This window comes from Anomaloglossus baeobatrachus, chromosome 4, assembly GCF_048569485.1.
Source record: "Anomaloglossus baeobatrachus isolate aAnoBae1 chromosome 4, aAnoBae1.hap1, whole genome shotgun sequence".
Classification (NCBI taxonomy): Eukaryota; Metazoa; Chordata; class Amphibia; order Anura; family Aromobatidae; genus Anomaloglossus; species Anomaloglossus baeobatrachus.
The window spans coordinates 632,229,494-632,238,590 of NC_134356.1; the positions used below are offsets into that span (position 1 = coordinate 632,229,494).

Below are 9,097 nucleotides of genomic sequence, written 5' to 3' on the forward strand. Positions count from 1 at the left end.
ATTTATAAATATGCATACATTATGTATGATATGTACAATAGATATAAAAAGTCTACACACCCCTGTTTAAAAGTCAGGTTTTTGTTATGTAAAAGATTAATTCCAAGAAGAAGAATTTCCGGACTTTTTCCACCTTTAACGTCGCCCATAATTTGTACAAACCTATTCGGAAACACACTGAAATCATTTTGAGGGGGAAAATAAAAGAAAAGTAAAATAATGTTGTTGGATAAGTGTACACACTCTTATAATTGGGGATGTGATGGTGTTCAGAATTAAATAATTGTAAGGACCCAGAAGGAGCCATTACAAAAGTTTCTGCATTCACAGAAGTCTGTAGAATAATTTATGGTTTGATGTATTGCCTGGTGTCATTCTGGCAAATTAAATGTAAGTTGTTGCTCTGTAATACCACTGGAGACCAGCAGGTGGTGGTATAAGTGTTGGCAAGGGACTGTATTGGAGGATGTCTGATCAATATCCTCTATAGCCTGGTCACTACGGTAACCAGGGAGAGATGACAGTTGGCAGTTGGCAGTTGAGACAAGCCGGGCTGGAGGTGATGAGCAGGTGACAAGGGCAGTAATGTCCTGTACCTGCCACACAGGCTTTTCGGAGCCCATCAAGGTAGGACCCAACTATAGATATAGATTTTCTATAGCAGATCACCAGTCCAGTTGTCATCCAGCCTAAGCCTGTATGGAGATCCAGTGTCACCGCTAAATGCTCCAGAAGATGTGACCCATTATTGTGTTATCCAGTAAAGTGTCTGAACTGTTCATACCAAGGTGCGGTCTGCCTTATTCCTACCTCATACAGATGTACCCTGGGAACGGGTTTGGAGCGACAGGAACCAGGTAGGAGCACCGTGACACCCCAAACTGCACATCACCGCAGAAAAGCCACACCACCGCTCGGCACCTACGTCTGGGCCCAATAGTGTCTCCTGCACCTACTACCCGGGTGTGATGGATGTTACATCTAAAATCTTAGCATCACGGACAGGATCAACGACAATTGAAGCAAGTCAGGTAGAGAAGACATCTCAAAGGGAGACCCCCTTGAAGAAGACGATGGCCCAGTTAGTTCACTTTCCTTCTTTTGACATTTGCTGAGGAATGGGCTCTTGCAGACACCTTTTCAGACAGTTATGGTGGAATTTTTGGGTACCTTGGTCCTCTTGGTCAATCAGGTAGACTTCAGGAAAGAGATTGTCCCTAACTACATACGGCTCACGCTGCCATCTGCTGTCTAGCTTACTGGTAGGGTGATGATTCTTGAGCCACACTTGATTCCCTAACTCATATGGCTCGGCACTGGCATGGAGGTCAAAGTTTTGCTTCTGTCTTTGTTGAGCCTTTTTAAGTTTAGAGTCCACAATTTCTCTGGCATCTTCCAAGCGTCTCTGGTGCTCTTTGGCCCAATCAGGTTGAGAAAGGAGAGGCTGGTCCGGAGATATCCAGAGCAATATCGTCAGGCAAGTGTCCATGCCTTCCAAACATCAAATAGCAAGAGGTATATCCAGTGGAGCAGTGCGTGGTATTATAGAGATTAGCTCTGGGGGAAGTCTTGGCCAGTCAGTTCGCTTGTGTGGAGGAACTGGCTTCAGCATGCTGATAAGTGTTGGTTCATCTTCTCACACAGACCATTTCTCTGCAGATGATGGGCTGTAGTTCTCAGCTTATTACATTTGTATAGTGCGTACAGCTCCTGAAACAACTGAGACTCGAAGGCTGCCCCAAGATAGGTGAGAATCTTTCTAGGGCTACCATACGGTAAGATGAAAGTTTTTCACAAAGTGGCCGTGGAAGTCCAGGCAGTAAGGTCTCTCACAGGGACGGCCACCAAGAACTTCGTGTAGTGGTCAATGACAGTCATAACATATGTATTTCAAGAGCGGCTGGGCTCCAGTTTGATATTGGTCAGTGGCTACAAGCTCCACGGGGCTCTTGCTCATGATGAGGTGAAGAGGAGCACGCTGCTTATGTCTTTCACTCCTGGCCACAGCACAGGTGGGGCACGCTTTACCTCAAGCCTTGAAGTCACCTCCCAGGAGGTTTTTAACCCAGAAAGAGGCTTCAGCATAGTGTAGGTACTCTGTTACGAGATATGCCGTGAAGGGGCAACTGGGCAGATATACAAATGGCCATTTATATATGCTAAATATCTCATTTTTCTTAGATTTTCCTTAGCAGTAATGCAGGTCCATGTTCACACATTTATGGCTTCCATGCTTTAGCATTGTCAGAGTGCAAACTGTCTTTTTTTCTATTTTAAGTTATGTTCAGTTATGCACCTGTTCACACCTCAGTTTGGTGAGTGCAGCCAGTCTTTTTGTCTGTCTAGATTTAATAAAACTGTTGCCTGATGATGGCCTGTCTTTTGGACCCCAAAGTGACCAGACTGATTGAGATACATGTCCAGAACCATTTTAGTATCCCTTCTGGGAACTATCACTTCGACGATTCTCTCATAAGTAACTGGATCCAAGGTTCTTTGAAACAATAGGCCCTGCTGTAGAAAGAGCAGCTTTCCTGTCGCCTGAGGCGTCCCAGCTCTCATCCTCCGGATTCTTTCTGGCACCTGTCCACTGGAAAAGTAATCCTGAAGTTCTCCAATGACTCTGCTCTCGTCCTGGAGATTGTGCCAGAGCTCTTTTTCAGCAGGAGGCAGGAGATTATCTTGCTTGGAAGCATCAATTGTCCTAGGAATCTGCTGTCTGATCTGTAGGGCCTCTTGCTGGATGAATCAGGTATAAAATGCGGGTATCTCCACATCTTTCCACTGATCGTCCAGGGACTTGAGTTCCATCCAAGCAGGTAGCCTAGACAAGACATTGGCAATATCATTGGCCTTACCTGCAAGGTATAATAAAGCAGAAGTTGGCCAAATGGGAGGTCCATCTCTGCTCTAGAGCTCCCAGACAGGCAGAATTTAGATGTGCCAACGGATTGTTGTCTGTGTATATGGTGAAGGTTGAGGCAGCCCGATAGTCCTTAACTTTCTCAGTTACTGCCCAGACCAGAGCCAGGAACTAGTATGAAGGAGTTATAGTTCTGATCATTTTGCTTGGGGTCTCTTAGTGAGCGGCTGGCATAGGCAATAACTCTCAGTTCCAGCCTGCATCTGGGAAAGCACTGCTCCTAAGCCTTTTTTGCTGGTATCCATGTATAGGTTAAAGGGTAAACTGTAATCCAGATACCCCAAGACCGGTGGTTCAGTCAGCGGTCCAATCCACTGGGAGTCTGGGCTTCTGATAGTCTTTAGGCTGCCCCTTCAGGAGCTCTTGGAGGGGACCCGCTATCTGGGCACATTTTGGGATGAATCTCTGATAGCAACTTGCGAATCCCAGGGAAACTCTTCGCTTCCATGACTGTGGTAGGAGCAGACCAGTCTCTTACACAACTAGTTTGTCCGGGGCTGGCTGGTCTCCAGCAGCACTCACGATGTGGCCTAAATATTTCACTAAGGGCTTCAGGAGGAAGAATTTGGAGGGTTTTTTCTTCAACCCATATTGGGCCAGGGAAGCATCATATCCTGAAGGCTTGCGAGTGCTGTTTGGCTAGTTCTAGTACTCATTGGATCTGTTTGGCCAGAGTGGCATCATTGCCAACATTCATTGTGTTTACAGGAGAACGCCTCATTATCTATTTAGCAGAGACGTCTTGGGCAAGACGAAGGTGGCTTGGTTCTTCTTCAAGCCATTACAAAAACATTCTGCATTCATAGGAGTCTGTAGAATAATTTATGGTTTGATCTATTGCCTGGTGTCATTCTGTCAAATGTACTGTAAGTTGTTGCTCTGTAATACCACTGGAGACCAGCAGGTGGTGGTATAAGTGTTGGCAACGGACTGTATTGGAGCATGTCTGATCAATGTCCTCTACTAGCTGTATTACCTGGCGTTGTCTGAGATAGTAAGTACCGTATTTTTCTGACCATAAGACGCACTTTTTTCCCCCAAATGTTGGGGGAAAGTTGGGGGTGCGTCTTATGGTCTGACTATAGGGCTGCGTCGGGAATGAGGGTCATCGGCGGCACAAGCAGGCTGTAGCAGCGCCTGCCGTGACCACATGGGCCCGCTCATTCCATATGCACGCCCATCCTCCCGCCCATTTCTCAGCGCAGAAGCCGGCGCTGACAGGTGGGCGGGAGGACGAGCGGGGACGCGCGCATAGTAAAGAGCCGGTCCGCATGATCACCCCTGGCAATTACAGCCTGGAGTGATCATGTGCGGCTGTATTCACTGCTCCCCGCGCATCATCATCACCGCGGGGTGCAGTGAATCAGTACACTCACCCGTCCCAGTGTTTGGAGCTGTCCCCTTGCAGCACGCGATGTCTTCCTATCTGTGCCGGTCAGCTGATCTGTGCTGATCAGCTGATCGGCACAGACAGGAAGACATCGCGATGCTGCAGGGGAACGGCTCCACACACACAGGTCATTGCCGCTGAGAGGAAGATGATCGGTGCTGCAGGGAGTGAGGAAAAGGTGAGTACAAACGTTTATTTTTTTTCCTCTGTGCTATAGAATACAGGCCATATACCAGGATGGTATATGAGCATGATGGGGGCATATAGCAGGAAGGGAGTATATGAGCAGGATGGAAGGGGGGCATATGAACAGGATGGGGGTATATGAACAGGATGGGGGTATATGAGCAGGATGGGGGTATATGAGCAGGATGGGGGTATATGAGCAGGATGGGGGTATATGAACAGGATGGATGGGGGAATATGAGCAGGATGGATGGGGGGTATATCAATAGGATGGGGGTATATGAGCAGGATGGGGGAATATGAGCAGGATGGGGGTATATGAGCAGGATGGGGGTATGTGAACAGGATGGGGGTTTATAGCAGGATCATATACAAGGCAGGAGGATCATTACCAGGATGGGGTAGGTTAGTAGAGAATTTGGGGACATTACCCTTATAACAGTGTCAGCAGCAGATCCTCGCCCCATAACAGTGTGTCATGACCACATTTTTTTGCTTAAAGTTTTATTTTCCAATTTTCCTCCTCTAAAACCAGGGTGTGTCTTATAGTCCGGTGTGTCTTATTGTCCGAAAAATACGGTAACTATTTTTAACTATAATAACAAAATAAAATACGTTAGCAAAAAATTATTTTGTACAAAATAAACAGGCGTCACCAACAAAATCATATTAACTCACACATAAGCTATCCTATTCCTATACAAAGAATGTCCTTTGCTCCCTATAGCAACTAATCAGAGCTCCTTGACCTCTAACAAAATAGAAGCAGACCTGTGATTGGCTGCTATAGCCCACCTGATAAATATCCAGGGTAACTGTCAAAACAGCCAATATATTACCTCAAACATGCAAACAGTTATTGTGTGTGTCTCTTTCTGTGTGTGTGTGTCTCCTTCTGTGTGTTTTTGTGTGTCTCTTTCTGGGTGTGTGTCTCTTTCTGTGTGTGTGTGTGTGTGTGTGTGTGTGTGTGTGTGTGTGTGTGTATATATGTGTGTGTGTGTGTGTGTGTGTGTGTATGTGTGTGTGTGTATGTGTGTGCGTCTCTTTCTGGGTGTGCGTGTGTGTGTCTTTTTGTGTGTGTGTCTCTTTCTGTGTGTGTGTGTATCTGTGTGTGTCTTTTTTGTGTGTGTGTGTCCCTTTCTCTGTCCATAATATAAGTCTATAATAACAGATCCGCTCTCAGCTTCATTGACTTTAATGTAAGCAGGTCTTTTGGCAAATAACTAAAGCGCCGGGTTAAATTTTCCCCTCGAAACATAGTCTATGATGTTCCCTGACTCAAATAAGGTCGCTGTGCAAAATTTCATGATTGTAAATCAGGCGGTGCGGATTCCTTTAGCGAATACACACACTCACACACACACACACACACACACACACACACACACACACACACACACACACACACAGCTTTATATACCCTGTCTTTCCAAAAATAAGACCTCCCCCAAAAATAAGCTCTAGCAGGGATTTTCAGCATTTTCGGAGCAAGGCTTAAATATAAGCCCTCCCCCGAAAATAAGCCCTAGTCGCGCGTCAATAATGAAGTGTCTGTGCAGCTAAAAAAGTTAAAGATACTGCAGGACACTTCATTAGAGACAGCAGATACCCTGCAATCATACTCACCAGACGCCAAGCAGAGGACCTGCAGTGGATCATACACCCACACACATCCGATTTCACACACAAACATCGGATCACACACACACTCACCACATCTAGCGACACAGATTTCTTCTCGCCGGCAGAATCCTGAGAAGCTGTGCGGTGGAGCGCAAGGACCTGCCGCAATGCTAGCTTACAGGACCTGCGAACACGTGACTTCCTTACATCATTCCCTGCGGCCGGAAGCATTGTGTAACGCTGGATATGATGACTCTGTGTGTGATCTGCTGTGTGTGTGTGTGTGTGTGTGTGTGTGTGTGTGTGTGTCAGTCAGCAGCAGGGGAGGACGGCGTGCAGCACCCACCGGAGATCATAGGGAAGACTTGGGAGCCACGCAGACGTCCGGGTCTGGTAAGTATGAGTCTCCTGGGAAGTGGGGTATCTGCTTTTTTGGGGGGGGTAACCTTACCCCCAACCATGTTTCTCCAAGAATAAGACCTCCTCTAAAAATAAGCCATAGTGCTTTTTTGGGGGGCAAAAAAAGTATAAGACAGTGTCTTACTTTTGGAAAAACACGGTATTAGATAGCCTGGTCACTATGGTAACCGGGGAGAGATGACAGTTGGCAGATGAGACAAGCCGGGCTGGCGGTAATGAGTAGATGACAAGAGCGGTAATGTCCTGTACCTGCCACACAGGCTTTTCGGAGCCCATCGCAGTAGGGCCCAGCCATAGTTATAGATTTTGTATACCAGAGTGCCAGTCCAGTTGTCATCCAACCAAAGCCTGTATGGAGATCCAGTGTCACAGCTAAATGCTCCAGAAGATGTCGGCTTACCCAAGAGGTCTCTTCTAAATAGATTATGTAGCTTTCTCCTGTAACCACTAAGATATGTGGTGATGTACAGCTGAACAGAAGGCCTGCAAGAGCCCATTCTCCTCAAAGCACCACGTCCCTGGCTGCTACCGGGATGTAAGATTCTTTGTCCTGAACTTTGTTCTAAACTGTCCCCTGATGAACCCTGTGGATCGAATAGGGGGAAACGCATCTGGATGACATTTTTGATGAGGACCTTAACTGTTGGACCTCCATGCCAGATGAGTGACTGTTTCATTATTATTATTATTATTATTATTATTTTTATTATTATAGCGCCATCAATTCCATGGCGCTTTACATGTGAGAGGGGTGTACATAATAGGGACAAGTACAATAATCATAAACAATACAAGGTACAGACAGGTACAGGAGGAGAGAGGACCCTGCCCACGAGGGCTCACAGTCTACAAGGGATGGGTGAGGATACAGTAGGTGAGGGTAGAGCTGGTCGTGCGGCGCTATATCAGACTGGCATATTAATTTTAATAATATTATGTTTTCACATTTTGGTGCACATATTTGTGTAGTGTAGGGTGTATCATGGACCTCTTAGGGTCTCCCGTCGGTGAATGGGTGCGCCACAACCCTAGGGCGTCATACCCTCCATTGTTAGGTAGGGACACACTAAGGGCTCCCTATTTGTTGGTGTTATATATCCCTCCCCTTTCATTACTTTAGTGGTTTTTGACTGGTAATTTTCTATACTTTTTAAATATACTAATTAAAGGTTACTTTTTTATATGTTTTTTTTTTTCTTATGGTTTACAAGAGCCCATCCCTCAGCAACTGTCAAGAGAAAGTGAGTCAACTGGGCCATCGTCTTCTTCAAGGGGGTCTCACTTTGAGATGTCTTCTCTACCTGACTCGCTTCAATTGTCAATATTGCTGCAGATTCTGTTTGTGAATCCAAAATGTTAGATATAACATCAGTCACACCCGGGTAGTAGGTGCAGGAGACACTGTTAGGCCCAGACGTAGATGCCGAGCGGTGGTGCGGCTTTTCTGCGGTGTTGTGCAGTTTGGGGTGTCACGGTGCTCCTACCTGGTTCCTGTCGCTCCAAACCTGTTCCCAGGGCACATCTGTATGAGGTAGGAATAAGGCAGACCGCACCTTGGTATGAACAAGTCAGACGCTTTACTGGATAACACTATGATGGTCACATCTTCTGGAGCATTTAGCTGTGATGCTGGATCTCCATACAGGATTAGGTTGTTAACTGGACTGGTGCTCTGCTATAAGAAATCTATATCTGAGGTTTAGTCCTACTGTAATGGGCTCTGAGCAGACTGTGTGGCAGGTACAGGACATTACCGCCCTTGTCACCTGCTCATCACCTCCAGCCCTGCTTGTCTCAACTGCCAATTGCCAACTGTCATCTCTCCCTGGTTACCATAGTGACCAGGATATAGACGATATTGATCAGACATCCTCCAATACAGTCCATTGCCAACACTTATACCACCACCTGCTGGTCTCCAGTGGTATTTCAGAGCAACAACTTACAGTACATTTACCAGAATGACACCAGGCAATATATCATGTCATAAATTATTCTACAGACTCCTATTAATGCAGAAACGTTTGCAATGGCTCCTTCTGGGTGATAATACAATCACATTTACACTCTTAGTAAATACTAGTCAGTAAACAGCTGCCATTATTTACAGTGATTTGAAGTAATCCCATTAAAAAGTTTATCTCTTTTAGAATGATTTACTGATATTTTCTTAGCTGCATTTTACAGCAAAAGCCATGGTCCATAAACAGCTGACAACACAGCAAAGGGATCTCATTGTTGAAACTTATCAGTCAAGAATAGGGTAAAAAAAAACAACACATTTCTAAGGCAGTATATATATCATTGGACATTGTGAACATATTCATCAAGAAGGAACTAAATTTGGCACAACAATGACAGTACCAAGAACTGGACGTCCCTAAAAACTGATGAACAGGCAAAAAGAAAATTGGTCTGGGAGGCTGCCAACAGGAACATTAAAGGAGCTGCAGGGATTTCTGGCAACTGCTGTTTGTACAGTGGAGATGTCCTCGCAATCTGAAAGATTTGGAGCTACTACAAGGAAGAGTGGGCAGAGATTGCCAATTCTAGAT

General features: G+C 45.7%; 1 protein-coding gene across 3 annotated transcripts in view; it reads right to left on the bottom strand.

Annotated features, from left to right (window-relative positions):
* DDHD2 (DDHD domain containing 2) overlaps positions 1 to 9,097 on the bottom strand; it is a 112,391-nt gene that overhangs the window by 42,432 nt on the left and 60,862 nt on the right. The window lies entirely within an intron of this gene.